The sequence below is a fragment of the Orcinus orca genome, chromosome 15, assembly GCF_937001465.1.
Source record: "Orcinus orca chromosome 15, mOrcOrc1.1, whole genome shotgun sequence".
Taxonomy (NCBI): domain Eukaryota; kingdom Metazoa; phylum Chordata; class Mammalia; order Artiodactyla; family Delphinidae; genus Orcinus; species Orcinus orca.
Genome location: NC_064573.1, coordinates 29,051,250 through 29,066,373, shown reverse-complemented (window position 1 = coordinate 29,066,373; position 15,124 = coordinate 29,051,250).

The following is a 15,124-nucleotide window of genomic DNA, read 5'->3' as shown; positions in this document are numbered from 1 at the left end:
TTATGGAATGCTTTTTTAGAAAAATGAAACCTGCTTTTGAAAAATTATAGCCCTTCAGATCCACTGTTTTTGTTTGCATCTTAGTGTTTATGTAAGTAAATACCTTAGGCTTATACATGTCTTATTTAACCTACCAGATCATAAACTCCTTGTAGATATCATTTATTTCAGAATTACATATAAAAGTTAAAATTAGAGATACTCAATGAACATTTGCCAAGTGAACATCAGGAATTTTCACCAACCTTTAATCTTCAACCCATGAATTATACACTAATATCATACTTTATATTAATCAGTGATTGAATAGGAGAAAAATTAACAACTACTGAATGTGTCCTATAGGCTACCACTGCTGTGTCCTGTTTTCAAACGTCATCTCCTTTTATCCTCACAGCAATCCAATGATGCACATATCATTACCATTTTTAGAAGAAACAAGTGAGTCCTTACTCCAGTGTGGGATCAAAACACTTTGACAAAATGATCACTTAATTCATATTTCTGATGTCATGAAGAGCAAATAACTAGTAGAAATGATAAAATATATGCTAATATGTACTGAATCTATAGTCACATGTCTTCATATTAACACATTCTCTTAGGATGATTTTGAGGATTATATAAAATATTGGTGTAGAGGATTTGTCACAATGACTGATGGGTCATAAGCAACTAAAATTACTACCCATATACATTTTAATGATTCTCCATTTCCTGCTTGTTTAATTTTGACTATTCAACTTAAGTCAGTTACATCCTGGGTTCTTATACCTTTCTGCTACATTTCACCACTAGAATATCTGGAACTTGGGTAGCATCAGAATCTGGAATATAGTCACAACCCTCCTAATTGGCACTTCCTGGCTCTGTAGATGAACACTATATCAGGCAAATTGGGGAGTAGGGAAGCCAAGGTTGAGTAAAAGATGAAAAACCTAGGGAAGAAAAGCTAATTTGCATCTAATTTCTAAAATATTGGCTATAGATTTGTTCAGCTTCATGGGGACAGTAGAGGAATTCAGCCATCATGAAATCATTCTTCAGGGAAGATTAGAGATTACTGGAAGATTTTTTTTTTCTGATACTGCTGGAAGAATAGAAACCAAATGAGCCAATAAGTATTTGTCTTGCTGAAGTTTGTTTCACAAATGGAAATGACAGCCTCATAACAAAAAAATAAGAAAAATCACCAAACCAAACAAAAATGTCTGTGGGACTGTCTTCATGAGATACCAGTACTAAGATGGGCAAGAGAACAGGCAAGTCTCCCACTGGACTATCCACCACTCAATGTTGCTATACAGGGAAATCTGGAAACAGTTAATATCAAGGACAGCCATGGAATAAAAAGACATAAAAGGATAATGAGCTACTGAAGTGTGAGTAGGGGTGCCTTACTGTATGGGAATTTTCAATCCACTGGGAACCTCTTTCACTCCATCTTTCCCTTTCCTACCACCGTTTGTTCCCCTACCGGCAGGCACACTCACCTACTTTCTTTAAGGACCCTAAATGCACTGGGTGAGTTTCCAATGTCAGAATTTCATGGAAAATGGAAAATCTACTTTGCATTGTCTTTCTTGGGTCAAGCATCTCTCATACTCTGGAGAAATTATTCTGCTCTTTTTGTGCCTAAATATTCCCTTTCCATATCTTTCACTCCATTTCAGACATTCTCCTATGAAAACAATGTTATTGATGCTAACACAATCTATGCATATTTACAAAGAAACTCTCCACAGAGCACTGGAAGGAACTTGAGCATGTTTCTAGGCTGTGGGTAAAGAGCCAGCAGAGCATTGGAGAAATAGTTTTGATGACATTGTTTTTCATTTCACAGAGGATGACTCATGTTTCTCTCTAAATATACACTGCAAGCCACAAGAGATGACAGCTAATTAAACCCAATAAAGCTTTCTTAAAAATGAGACATGGGGAACCACATCATGTTGTTGTAGAGCTACCCAAATTTCCCTGGAACCCAGAGGGAGCAGTGCACTGTTCAGGAGGGACAGAGCATGAAAATTCAGGGAGACAAAGCAATATTACTGCCATCATCAAACTGGTGGTGTGAAATAATAGAATATACACAATTCATATTTAATGCAAACAAGATAACTTTATAAAACATGCAAAAGAATAACATCATCTACCATTTAAAAGCCACTGATGAAGGCTTTGATAATATACCAAATCCCTTCATAAATTATAAAGATTTAAGGGAACAGTTTATTTTCTCCAACAGCCTTCTCCTGGCATGAGAACCTGGGAAATTGAAACAGGCATGTGATTGTTATGTCTAAGGCTTTCAGACAGCTCACACTATCTCCTTCCTTTTCTCCCTTCAATTCCATACAGAGATAATATTGAGCTGAGTTTTAAGTAAAGGACCAAACAAACGTGTAAATGAACATGGTCCTCAATTTAAGGAATAAGGAGGACTTGACCTTATAAATACTCTCTTCATTGTTTCTCAATTTTATCAACTATTTTCATTGTTTCTAGTACTCTCTACCAACTCTGTGAGAGGTTGTGGCCAAACCTGCTGTTAGTCCAATGATGTAATAAGAAATGGAACATGAAATCTCTTAGTTGTGGTTTGTTATAGAATCCCTACACGGTATGAGTTAGACTCTTTCCCAGTGATGTGACCTCTCCAGACTCCAAAAAAAGAAAAAAAGAAAAGCAGAGAGCCTGGAGCTCTAAGCTCCACCAACCTGGGAAAATTCTCACTTCTGTGAGACTGCTAAACTTCAGTTTAAGCACATGTCTCTGAGAAAAACAGGAAGTATGAGAGATGATATACTCTGATTTATAATCTTATTCATGTATTTCCTTCATATTATTCATTTGCTTGCTAAATAGAAATTCATATGAAAGTAAACCTAAACGTTTTAGAGTCATTGTATATGACAATCTTGGAACCTGTGTTAACGTTTTTGGTCTTTGTCTATCTCGTCCCTCTAACTAAATGTCCCAATATCCAGCTCAAACTTCATCTTCTAGAAACATTCACTTATCCCTCTCATCCTCACTGGTTGAGCTCTCTTTTAAATTCCAAGAGCTCTTGTCACCTGTATCAGTTGATGTTGTCACTCAATTTTATTTTCTTCTCATTATTTATATAACTAATTATTTCTTTCAGGTAAGGGTTGTCTCTTCCGCTTCTTTTTGTCACTCATAGAATCTGACCTATAGATTGTTATTCTGCAATTCTTATGCCATAGAAAGGAGCTCAGGAAATTTCCTTCAAAGCCAAAACACAAAGTTGAAGATGAACACTTGACTAGCCCCCATGTTGTTCTGTACAAAAGTCTTCAAGAAGGTCTTGGCTGAGGTGAGAATAAATATTGACCTCTGGACATGGGTGTAGCTTTGTACTATAGAGCACCAAAACAAAGACCCAGGCCAGCATTTTGCAAACTGTGTTCTGTAGAATTCTAATTCCATGGTATTATAATTGGTAATACACACAAAAAATAATTATAAGATCAAATTAGTTCGGAAAAAGGAAGGTTAAACAAAGTTTAACGGGTTATTTTACTGCAGAGCTTGGCAAAACGTTTCATGGCTAAAACGCATGATGAAATTCCAAGTGGGGAAATTGCAGGCAAGAGTTCCCAAACAGTTCATTGTGAACTATTTTTAAAGGAGCTTCATTTGAGGATAGAAGCACAGTTTGTAATATTCAACACTAGATTCAAATTTACCCTTAGAATAATGTCTAATGTTCAGAGTCCCTTAACACTTATAGAATTTATTTGCCAATTGCTACACAAAGTTCCTTAAAATCACTGATACTTGGGCATTTTAAAGTTTTATAATGTTTGGAATCAGTCTGAAATACAACTAGGTATAGATATATGATTATCAACCTACCTAGAAGTAATAAGATAAGAAAAATTGGTAGAAGGCTCATTGTAGCATGGAAGGATCTTAGAGGTCATCAGTTTAATCACTCACCCCATCATGAAAGTAAGAAGTGTTTATGGTTTTCAACTTTCAACTTAGGTCAGTATTTAAACATCCATGTTTTAAATTAACTATCAATATAACAACAAAAATATTTCTTTAAAAAGAACCACTCACATCTCCATAGCTTGTTTAATTTTCCAGGGGATATTTCATTCTGAGAATGTACTTCTAATGCCCTTTTTATTGCCTCTTCTTATCCGTCTGCACATGCACTAAATTTGGCAGTCCCCATAGAGTTGACAGGGATTATGATACACCTACTTAAAGACAAGTTAGTAGATGGCTATCCTTTCAAGATTCTGGAAACAAAAGAATTCAATATATATGATTCTCATGCAAGAAAAGAACAACTCTAGAATTCATGGGTTAATAACAAAAAACAAGAATATATGCAGCTAAGTACCTTCCAAGACTGAATGAGGAAGAAATAGAAATTGTAAACAGACCAATCACAAGTACTGAAATTGAAACTGTGATTAAAAGTCTTCCAACAAAAAAAACCCCAAGACCAGATGGTTTCACAGGTGATTTTTCTTTTTTACATCTTTATTGGAGTATAATTGCTTTACAAAGGTGTGCTAGTTTCTGCTTCATAACAAAGTGAATCAGTCACACACACACACATGTTCCCATATCCCTTCCCCCTCACATCTCCCTCCCTCCTACCCTCCCTATCCCACCCCTCTAGCTGTTCACAAAGCACCAAGCTGATCTCCCTGTGCTATGCGGCTGCTTCCCACTAGCTATCTATTTTACGTTTGGTAGTGTATATATGTCCATACCACTCTCTCACTTTGTCACAGCTTACCCTTCCCCCTCCCCATATCCTCAAGTCCATTCTCTAGTAGGTCTTTGTCTTTATTCCTCACAGATGAACAGTATAAAACATTTAGGGAAGAGATAAAACCTATGTTTCTCAAACTCTTCCCAAAAATAGCAGAGTGAGGAACACTCCCAGACTCATTCTATGAGGGCACCATCACCTTGATACCAAAACCAGCCAAAGATGTCACACACAAAAAAAGAAAACTACAGACCAATATCACTGATGAACAAAGATGCAAAAATCCTCAACCAAATACTAGCAAACAGAATCCAACAGCACAATAAAAGGATCATACACCATGATCAAGTGGGGTTTATTCCAGGAATGCAAGGATTTTTCAATATACACAAATAGAACAATGTGATAAACCATACTGACAAATTGAAGGATAAAAATCATAGTATCATCTCAATAGATGCAGAAAAAGCTTTTGACAAAATACAACACCATTTATGATAAAAACTCTAGAGAAAGTAGGCATAAAGGGAACCTACCTCAAATAATAAAGGCTATATATGACAAACACACAGCTAACATCATTCTCAATGGTGAAAAACGGATAGATTTCCTCTAAAATCAGGAACAAGACAAGGATGTCCACTATCAACACTTTCATTCAACATAGTTTTGGAAGTTTTAGCCATAGCAATCAGAGAAAAAACAGAAATAAAAGGAATCCAAATCAAAAAATAAGAAATAAAGCTGTCACTGTTTGCAGACGACATGATACTATACATAAAGAATCCTAAGAATGCTACCACAAAACTAATAGAGCTAATCAATGAATTTGGTAAAGTAGCAGGATAAAAAATTAAAGCAGAGAAATCTCTTGTATTCCTATACACTATAGATGAAAAATCTGAAAGAGAAATTAAGGACACACTCCTATTTAGCATTGCAACAAAAAGAATAAAATACCTAGGAATAAACCTACCTAAGGAGACAAAAGACCTATATGCAGAAAACTATAACACACTGATGAAAGAAATTAAAGATGATACAAACAGATAGAGTTATAACATGTTCTTGGATTGGAATAATCAACATTGTGAAAATGACTACACTACCCAAAGCAAACTACAGATTCAATGCAATCCTCACCAAACTACCACTGGCATTTTTCACAGAACTAGAACAAAATATTTCACAATTCGTATGGAAATACAAAAGACCCCGAATAGCCAAAGCAATCCTGAGAAAGAAAAACGGAGCTGGAGTAATCAGGCTCCCTGACTTCAGACTATACTACAAAGCTACAGCAATCAAGACAGTATGTACTGGCACAAAAACAGTAATATAGATCAATGGAACAGGATAGAAAGCCCAGAGATAAACCCACACACATATGGTCACTTTATTTTTGATAAAGGAGGCAAGAATATGAAATGGAAGAAAGACAGTCTCTTCAATAGTGGTGCTGGGAAAAGTGGACAGCTACATGGAAAAGAATGAAATTAGAACACTCCCTAACACCAAACACAAAAATAAACACAAAATGGATTCGGGCTTCCCTGGTGGCACAGTGGTTGAGAGTCCACCTGCCGATGCAGGGAACATGGGTTGGTGCCCTGGTCTGAGAAGATCCCACATGCCACGGAGCAGCTAGGCCCGTGAGCCATGGCCACTGAGCCTACACATCTAGAACCTGTGCTCTGCAATGGGAGAAGCTACAACAGTGAGAGGCCCACATACCACAAAAAAAAAAAAAAAGGATTAAAGACCTAAATGTAAGACCAGACACTATAAAACTCATAGAAGAAAACATAGGCAGAGCTTAAATCACAGCAAAATCTTTTCTGACCCACCTCCTAGAGAAATGGAAGTAAGAACAAAAATAAACAAATGGGACCTAATGAAACTTAAAAGCTTTTGCATAGCAAAGGAAACCATAAGCAAGACAAAAAGACAACCCTCAGAATGGGAGAAAATGTTTGCAAATGAAGCAACTGACAAAGGATTAATCTCCAAAATATATAAGCAGCTCATGCAGGTCAATATCAAAAAAACAAACAACCCAAACAAAAAAATGGGCAGAAAACCTAAATAGACATTTTTCTAAAGAAGATTGCCAACAAAAACATGAAAGGTTGCTCAAAATCACTAATTATTAGAGAAATGCAAATCAGAACTTCAATGAGGTATCACCTCACACCAGTCAGAATGGCCATCATCAAATAATCTACAATGAATGTTGGAGAGGGTGTGGAGAAAAGGGAACACTTTTGCACTGTTGGTGGGAATGTAAATTGATACAACCACTATGGAAAATAGTATGGCTTTTCCTTAAAAAACTAAAAATCAAACTACCATATAACCCAGCAATCCCACTTCAGGGCATATACCCTGAGAAAACCATAATTCAAAAAGAGTCATGTACCACAGTGTCCATTGCAGCACTATTTACAATAGCCAGGACATGGAAGCAACCTAATTGTCCATTAACAGATGAATGGATGGAAAAGATGTGGCACATATATACAATGGAATATTACTCAGCCATAAAAAGAAATGAAATTGAATTATTTGTAGTGAGGTGGATGTGCCTAGAGTCTGTCATACAGAGTGAAGTAACTCAGAAAGAGAAAAACAAATACTGTATGCTAACACACATATATGGAATGTAAAAAAAAAATGGTTCTGGTGAATGTAGAGTCAGGACAGGAGTAACAATACAGATGTAGAGAATGGACTTGGGGATATGGAGGGGGGAAGGGTAAGCTGGGATGAAGTGAGAGAGTAGCATTGACATATATACACTACCAAATCTAAAATAGATAGCTATTGGGAAGCAGCTGCATAGCACAGGGAGATCAGCTCAGTGCTTTGTGACCACCTAGAGCGGTGGGATGGGAGGGAGATGCAAGAGGGAGGGGTATGGAATATATATATATACATATACATATAGCTAGTTCACTTTGTTATACAAAAACTAACACAACATTGTAAAGCAATTATACTCTAATAAAGATGTTTAAACAAATTTACATGTGGGATTATACAGCTATGCAGGACAGAGCAAGAGAATTTATGCAGAGGTGAGGAAAGGAAAAGGTGTTATTGAAATCAGGGAAGTATCCGTGGAGCAGGTGATACCTGCTGAAAATGAATAGAAGTTAGGCAAAGAATGGGAGAGAATCCCTGGTAGAAGGACAGTAGGTGGCACAGTGTTGGCTGTTTTCATAATACCAAGCTACTGCTAACATGTGAAAGTAAATAATATTACTTTTATATTATCCATATATAAATTTATATATCCATATATTTATATATCCATAAATTTATATATCCATATATAAATTTATCTTTTATCTATTTTGGTGACAGATTTTTTTAACATTCTATAATATTCCTCCCTGAACAAAACTTTGTTTTTTTTTTTTAATTGAAGTGTACTTCATTTAAAATATTATATAAGTTTTAGGTGTACAACATATTGATTCACAGTTTTTAAAAGTTATATTTCATTTATAATTATAATAAAATATTGGCTATAATCCCTGTGCCATATGATATATAATTGTAGCTTCTTTATTTTATACATAGTAGTTTGTACCTCTTAATCACCTATCCCAGTCTTGTCCCATCCCCTTACCTCTCCCCATCGATCATCACTAGTTTGTTCTCTACCTCTCTGAGTCTGTTTCTTTTTTGTTATATTTACTAGCAGGTTTTTTTAATTCTATTTTTTTGGCTTATTGGGTCTTTGTTGCTGTACACGGGCTTCTTTCTTCTTGTGGCAGATTTGTTGTGGTGCATGGGCTTCTCATTGCAGTGGCTCCTCTTGTTGCAGAGCATAGGCTCTAGGCATGTGGGCTTCAGTAGTTGTGGTGCATGGATTTAGTTGCTCCATGGCATGTGGAATCTTCCCAGACCAGGGATTGAACCCATGTCCCCTGAATTGACAGGTGGATTCTTAACCACTGCTCTACCAGGGAAGTCCCTACTAGTGGATGATATTTTTTAGAGTCCACAAGTAAGTGATATCAAACAGTATTTGTCTTTCTGCATCTGACTTATTTCAGCTTTTTACTAGTGAGTGTGATGTTAGCCATGGGCTTATCAAATATGGCCTTTATTATGTTGAGGTAAGCTCCCTCTATACCCACTTTCTGGAGAGTTTTTATCATAAATGGATGTTGAATTTTGCCAAAGCTTTTTTCTGTATCTATTGAAATGATCATATGGGTCTTATACTTCAATTCATTAATGTGATATACCATATTGTTTGATTTGCAGATATTGAAAACTCCTTGCATCCCTGGGGTAAACCCCACTTCATCATGGTTTATGATCCTTTTAATGTATTGTTGGATCCGATGTGCAGATATTTTGTTGAGGATTTTTGCATCTATGTTCATCAGTGATATTGGCCTGTAGTTATTTTGTATATGTGATATCTTTGGTTTTGGTATCAGGGTGATTCTGGCCTCACACATGAGTTTGGAAGCTTTCCTTTCTCTTCAATTTTTGGAATAATTTGAGAAGGATAGGTATTATTTCTTCCATAAATGTTTGGTAGAATTCACATGTGAAGCCATCTGGTCCTGAAATTTGTTCATTGATAGTTTTTGTATTACTGATTTAATTTCATTATTGGTAATTAGTTTGTTCACATTTTCTATTTCTTCCTTATTCAGTCTTGGGAGATTGTACATTTCTAGGAATTTGTTCACTCTTCTAGGTTGTTCATTTTATTGGCATATAGTTTTTCATAGTAATCTCATAATCCTTTGTATTTCTGTGGTGTTGGTTATAACTTCTTTTTTATTTCTGATTTTATTGATTTGACTCCTCTCTCTTTTTCTTGATGAGTCAGGCTAATGCTTTACCAATTTTGCTTATGTTTTTGAAGAACCAGCTCTTAATTTCAATTACAGTTTCTATGTTTCTTTCAGTTTTTACTTCATTTATTTCTGCTCTGATCTTTATAATTTTGTTCCTTCTAGTAAATTTGAGATTTGTTTATTATGTGTGCTCTCTTCTTCTCACAATTGCTGGTTTTCATATCACATTTGTGCATGGATAGTTTCCTACCTTTACTGTATGTTTGCCTTTACTGGTTAGTTTTTCCATTCATAATTTTATTGTTTCTAGCTATGTCCTTTCCTTTTCCTCCTAGAGATGTTCCTTTAGCATGTGTTGCAAATCTGCTCTGGTGGTGCTGAATTCTTTTAGCTTTTACTTATCTGTAAACCTTTTATTTTCTCCATTGAATGTGGTTGATTATCTTGCTGGGTAGAGCATTCCTGGTTGTAGGTACTTCCCTTTCATCTCTTTAAATATATCATGCCACTCCTTTCTGGCCTGCAGAGTTTCTGCTGAGAAATCAACTGATAATGTTATGGGAATTCCCTTGTAGTTTATTAGTGGCTTTTCCCTTGTTGCTTTTAATATTTTCTCTTTGTCTTTCATTTTTTCAATTTGATTACTATTGTTCCTCTTTGAGTTTATCCTGCTTGGGACTCTCTCCATTTCCTGGACTTGTGTGACTGTTTTCTTCCTTATGTTAGGGAAGTTTTCAGCTATTATCTGTTCACATATTTTCTCAGGTCCTTTTTCTCTCTCTTCCCCTTCTGGGACCCATATCATTTGAATGTTGGTGCATTTAATGTTGTCCCAGAATTCTCTTAGGCTGTCCTCATTTCTTTTCATTCTTTTTTCTTTATTCTGTTCTGTGGCAGTGATTTCCATCATTCAGTCCTCCAGCTCACTTATCTCTTCTTCTGCCTCAGTTATTCTGGTAATGATTCTTTCTAGTGTATTTTTCCTTTCAGTTATTGAATTGTTCATCTCTTTTTTTTTTTTTTCTCATTCTCTTAGGTCTCTATTAAACATTTCTTGTATCTTCTGGATCTGTGCCTCTACTCTTTTTCTGAGATCTTGGATCATCTTTACTGTCATTACACTGAATTCTTTTTTGGGTAGATTGCCTATCTCCTGTTGACTTAGTTGTTCTTTTGGGGTTTTATCTTATTCCTTCATCTGGGACATATTTCTCTGCTATCTCATTTTGTCTAACTTTTTGTGATTGTGGTTTCTGTTTTCCTGGCTACATGGTTGTAGTTCTTGCTTCTGCTGTTTGCCCCCGGTGGATGAGGCTCTCTAAGAGGCTTGTGCAGGCTTACTGGTAAGAGGGACTGATTCCTGTCCACTGGTGTGTGAAGCTAGTTCTTTTCCCTCATATGGGAACGGCCCTGCTTAGGAAAACTTTAAAAAGCCTGTCTGCTGATGAGTGCAGCTGTGTTCCTGCCCCATTGGTTGTTTGGTCTGAGGTGTCCCACCACTGAAGCCTACAGGCTGTTGAGTTAGGCCAAGTCTTGGGGAGAAAATCACGGCCTCTAGGAGAGCTCACGCCAATGAATATTCCCCAGAACTACAACCACCAGTGTCTTTGTCCCTGCAGTGAGCCACAGCCAACCTCTGCCTCTGTAGGAGACTCTCCAATGCTATTAGGTAGGTATGGCCCCATCTCTTATGAGTTCACTGCTTTCACTGGGTCCTGGTGTGCATGAGATCTTGTGTGCACCCTCCAAAAGTGGAGTTTCTGTTTCCCCCACTTCTGTGGAATTCCTGTGATCAAACCTCACTGGTCTTCAAAAACAGATTCTCTGGGGGCTCCTCCTCCCATTGCTACACCCCCAGGCTGGGCAGTCTGATGTGGGGCTCACAACTTTCACTACTGTGGGTGGACTGCTGTGGTATAATTATTTTCTTGTTTGTGGGCTACACACCCAGTGGGAGTGGTATTTAATTTTATCACAATTGCACCCCTCCTACCATCTCACTGTGGCTTCTTCTTTGTCTTTCAGTGTAGGGTATCTTTTTTGGTAGGTTCCAACAGGGTTTTGTGGGGGGGAGATTTTGTCAATGGTTGTTCAGCAGTTAGTTGTGATTTTGGTGTTCATAAGAAGAGGTAAGCTCAAGTCCTTATACTCTGCCATCTTGTCTTCATCTTCTAATTTGATTTTTTGACCCTTGGCTTGAAAAAAATTGGAGGCAGAAGAATTGAGATAAATGCACTAATATTACTGAAACAAACTTGAGTCCACTGGTCACAAGCAGTAAAGCCAATCTTTTGACACCAGATTGTGGTGCAGCATTTATTGCAGGGTGCAAAGCAAAGAGTCCAAGGCAGCTAATGTTCAAAACTTCCAAACTTCCTCTTTTCTTTCACTCACTCATTTAAACATCATGGGAGACCCTAGAACTCCTCTGAGTAAGCTGAACTTCTGCCATCAGACAGCTTTTGGACTCAAACTGCTGCTCTTCCCTGGGTCTCCACCCTCCCAGTCAACCAAGCTGAATCTGGATTTACCAAGCCTCTGCAATCCGACTGCTAATTCATTAAAATAAATCTCTCTACTTGCCTCTCCTCTCCTCTCTTCTCTTTGTACTTTTCTCATTTCCTCAGCCACCTTATGCTTATTGATTGGAACATTTAGTCCATTTACTTTTAATTATTTATTTATATATTATTATTGCCATTTTGTTAATTGTTTTTGGCTTGATTTTGTAGTTCTTTTTTGTTCTCTTATCATATGATTTGATGACTATCTTTAGTGTTTTGTTCAGATTCTTTTCTTTTTTGTGTGTGTGTATCTATTACAGATTTTTGGTTTGTGGTTACCATGAGGTTTATATATAGCAATCTATATATATGCATGATTGTTTTAAGTTGCTGGATTCTTCTTTTCTTTTCTTTTCTTTATTTTTGGCTGCTTTGGGTCTTCATTGCTGCACATGAACTTTCTCTAGTTGTGACCAGTGGGAGCTGCTCTTTGTTGTGGTGCACAGGCTTCTCATTGTGGTGACTTCTCTTGTGGGAACATGGGCTCTAGGGCATGGGTTTTGGTAGCTGTGGCTCAAGGGCTCTAGAGTGCAGGCTCAGTAGTTGTGGCACATGGGCTTAGTTGCTCCACAGCATGTGGGATCTTCCTGGACAAGAGCTTGAACCCATGTCCCTTGCATTGGCAGGTGGATTCTTAACCACTGCACCAAGAAGGAAGCCCGTGGACTTTTACTTTTATATGCATTTAACAACCCTGCATTTGTACTCTCCTCCCCTCACCATTACTGGTTTTAACAACATATTTTACATTGAATTATTTTGTGTATCCCTTAACTGTTTACTGTGGGTATACATAATTTTACTACTTTCATCTTCTAACCTTCCTACCAGCTTTGTGTGTGGATGATTTATTGCATTTACTGTATATTTGATTTTATCAATTAGATTTTTCCTTTCATAATTTTCATGTTTAGTTGTGGTCTTTTCTTTTTTGCTTAGAGAAGCCCCTTTAACATTTTTTGTAAAGCTGGTTTGGTGGTGCTGAACATTTTTAGCTTTTGCTTGTCTGTAAAACTTTTGATTTCTTCAAATCTGAATAAGAGCCTTGCTGGCTATTCTAGGTCGTATGTTTTTCCCTTTCATCTCTCTAAATATATCATGGCACTCCCTTCTGGTCTGCAGAATTTCTGCTGAAAAGTCAGTTGATAGCCCTATGGGATTTCCCTTGTACTAAACTTGTTGCTTTTCACTTGCCACTTTTAATATTCCCTATCTTTACTTTTTGCCATTTAAAAAATATTACAGTGTATCTTTGTATGGTCCTCTATGGGTTAATCTGGTATGGGACTTTCTGTGCTTCCTGGACATGGATGTCTGTTTCCTTTCCCAAGTTAGGGAAGTTTTCATCTATTACATCTTAAATATTTTCTCTGTCTCTTTCTCTCTCTCTTTTCCTTCTAGTACCCTTATAATGTAAATATTAGTGCACTTGATGTTGTCCCAGAGGTCTCTTAAACTGTCCTAATTTCTTTTCATTCTTATCTCTGTTCAGCATCAGTGATTTCCAATACACTGTATTCCAGCTTGCTGATCCATTCCTCTGTATCATATAGTCTACAGTTGATTTCTTCTAGTGTATTTTTCATTTCAGTTATTGTATTATTTATCTCTGGTTATTCTTTATATCTTTTAACTCTTTTTCAAAATACTTCTAATTTCTTGCTCTGTGCATCCATTCTTTTCCTGAGTTCTTTGAATACCTTTACAATCATTAGCCTGAACTCTTTCTCAGGTAGATTGCCTATTTCCACTTCACTTAGTTCTTCTTCTGGGTTGTATCTTGTTTCTTCATTTAGAACATGTTCGTCTGTTGCCTCATTTTGCCTAACTTGCTGTTTTTATTTCTATGTATCTGGTATGTTGGTTCTGCTTCCTGGCCTTGGAGATGTGGTGTTTTGTAGTTCCCCTACAAAAGACCCTACATCCTATACACATTCCTCTCTCAACACCAGATCTATATGCTCTAAGTGTGACCCCTATGTGGGCTTTGTGAGTCCTTTTATTGTGGTTGGCTCACGTCTATGGGCTGTCTGATAGGCTTAGTTGGCTCTCTATCTGACTGCATTGTGCAGAGGCTGCTGGACAGTGGTTGGCAGGGCCAGGTCATGAGGCACCTGGATGCAGAAATGCAGGGATCCCCAGGGCCAGTGCTGACTCATTTGTGTGTGGGGTTGGGGTCCAGGAGCTAACAGCTCTGGTGCCCACCCACTAGTGGGTGAAGCCTAGTCCTGGGCCTAGTGCTGGTACACTGGTGGACAGAGCCAGGTCCTAGGGTCTGGCTACAGGGACCAGAGGTCTCAGAGCTGGTTAGACTGCCTGTGGGTAGAGCCAGTTCCTGACACAGCTGCCTGCAGCATCCAGGGTGTCCTGATGCTTGTGTTGGCCTGCTAGTTGGCAGGGTTAGGGCCCAGCTGTTCCCAGGGCTGGTGCTGGCCTGCTGGTGTATGGGTTTGGTCTTCAGGCTGTGGGGGCTGTGTTTTTCCTATAGCAGGTATCCACCCACTGGTGGGTGATGTTGGTCCTCAGGCTAGAGTAGTCTCACCTGTGGGTAAGGCCAGGGCCCAGCAGGTCCAATGGCAAGATCTAGCTTACTGGTGGGTGAGCTGGGTCCATAGGCTGTGAGACTATGTTTGTCTTGTAGCTGGTGTCTGCCTACTTATGAGTGGAACTGGTCCTGTGGCTACAGTTGGCTCACTGGTGAGCAGGGTGAAAGATTCTGGGGCTGGCACCTGTCTACTTGGTGTGGAGCTGAGTCCCAAGGTCTTTTCCTGCAGAGGCCTAGAGGTCCTGAGTCTAGTGCCTGTGAACTAGTATGTGGGGCCAGATCCTAGGCCCTCTGGTGGGCAGGGTCATGTTCAGGGGTGGCTGTGAGCTCAGAGTATCTTAAGGCAGCTTGTCTGCTGGTAGGAGGAGCTGTGTTCTCACACAGAGGCATCCCAGTACTTAGGTCTACAGGCTGTCCGGCAGGGGTA